The sequence below is a fragment of the Suncus etruscus genome, chromosome 15, assembly GCF_024139225.1.
Source record: "Suncus etruscus isolate mSunEtr1 chromosome 15, mSunEtr1.pri.cur, whole genome shotgun sequence".
Taxonomy (NCBI): Eukaryota; Metazoa; Chordata; class Mammalia; order Eulipotyphla; family Soricidae; genus Suncus; species Suncus etruscus.
Genome location: NC_064862.1, coordinates 9676876 through 9678705, shown reverse-complemented (window position 1 = coordinate 9678705; position 1830 = coordinate 9676876). Strand labels below are relative to the sequence as shown.

The 1830-nt window shown below is 31.8% G+C and overlaps 1 non-coding gene across 1 annotated transcript; it reads left to right on the top strand.

Annotated features, from left to right (window-relative positions):
* Nucleotides 1-372: 372 nt before the first annotated feature.
* Nucleotides 373-474, top strand: LOC126031745 (U6 spliceosomal RNA). The gene has a single exon (XR_007503576.1). It is a non-coding gene; the product is annotated as a U6 spliceosomal RNA (small nuclear RNA).
* Nucleotides 475-1830: the final 1356 nt, after the last annotated feature.

The following is a 1830-nucleotide window of genomic DNA, read 5'->3' as shown; positions in this document are numbered from 1 at the left end:
TAGTTTTATTATTAATTAGATAAACCATAAGCACTGAATGAAAAATATTTTTCTCTCTACTTTTAGAGAGGACGACTGTCTTTTAATTTCTGAAAGAACCTAGCCATTTCTCTATTTATTTAGTACATAAATAATATTTCAAAAACAGATTACTCCAAGTTACTCAACTTTGAATAACTAGAAATGTTTTCATATATGTACTGGGGGCAGTTGTTCATTAAAATGTTTTAAATAACTGAGAAACTTGAAATATGTTTTGCTATTTAACTTATAAGAAATTTCCAAGGTACTTTTCCAAAACGATTGTACCATTTATGATCTAGGAGCTATGCATAAAAGTACTATTACTTTGCACATACAAGTTTACCTCTTGTGCTCGTTTCGGCAGCACATATACTAAAATTGGAATGATACAGAGAAGATTAGCATGACCCCTGAGCAAGGATGACACACATACACATTTACCTCTTTTGTACTCCAAAAGATCTTTATCACATTTGTCACTGAAATAAGGCTGCATGTAAATTTCAGATACATATAACTGAAAATTCATCTATACATTCACTTTGTTCTTAGTTAGCTCCATTCTGTACAAGATATTCTCTTTCCTTTTTGGTAAGAATTAGTCTTTAGCACAAATGTTTATCATTATTATATTTAGTTCATCTGTTTCTATATCATAGTTTTTTTATATCTTTACCTTGTAAAAGTAGGGTTCTTTTTTTTATAAGATTGTAGTTGTATCTCATTATGATTTGTGACTATTTTCTGACACAGGGAAGCTATTATTTTTTCAAGTCTTTGGATTCCTTATCACTTTTAAATTATTAGACTATTTTCAAGTTAATTTTTACAGTCATTATACCTAATTTAAGATTTTGTCTTTATATTTTTACAAGTAAATGTGTGAAGTACAGCAATTTTCATCTGGCAATATTTGGTTTTATCCATCTTTCTAAATTTTTCTTTCCTTTTCTTTTTTGTTTGTTTCTTTGTTTTTGGGTTACACCCAGAGGTTCTCAGTGGTTACTCCTGGCTCTGCTTTTAGAAATCAGTCCTGGAAGGCTTGGAAGACCATATTGGATTCTGAGGATCGAACTTACTCCTCTCAGGTTGGTCCTGGGTTGGTCCTGTGCAGGGTAAAGGCCGTACCACTGTACTATCACTCTAGCCTAAAATATTTCATTCTTAATACATTTTTAAACCAATTATAAATTATATTTTAAGTATCTCTTATTGTATGCTCATCTTTTTATTTTGTATTTGTGGCAAGCTTTATCTTAACTTTTTACAGTCTCAACATATTTTACCCTTTTTTCTATATTTCATCCTTATAGCTCTTAACACTTTAATTAATTTATTAATTTAATTAATTTATTTAATTTCCTGTATCTATGATTAAAATTGTTTCCTTCAAGTGTCTCTCTCTCTTTTTTTCTTTTGTTTTTTTTGAATCACACCCGGCAATGCTCAAAGGTTACTCCTGGCTCTACACTCAGAAATCGCTCCTGGTAGGCTTGGGGGACCATATGGGATGCCGGGATTTGAACCACCAACCTTCTGCATGCAAGGCGAATGCCTTATCTCCATGCTATCTCTTCTGCCCCCAATTCTCTTTTATTAATTGTTAAACATTTTTCTTTCTTTTTCCTTTTTTATTTCTCTCTTTTTTTTTTTTTGGTAGTTGTTACCATTTTTTTCTCCCCATTTTTTTTATCCTTTTTATCTCCAATGACGGTGGAATGGATGCTCAATCTACAACAAGCTGTAAAGTGGAGACCAGTTGCACTAGCATACTGGGGGGCAATGGAGAAAGATATGGGATACATG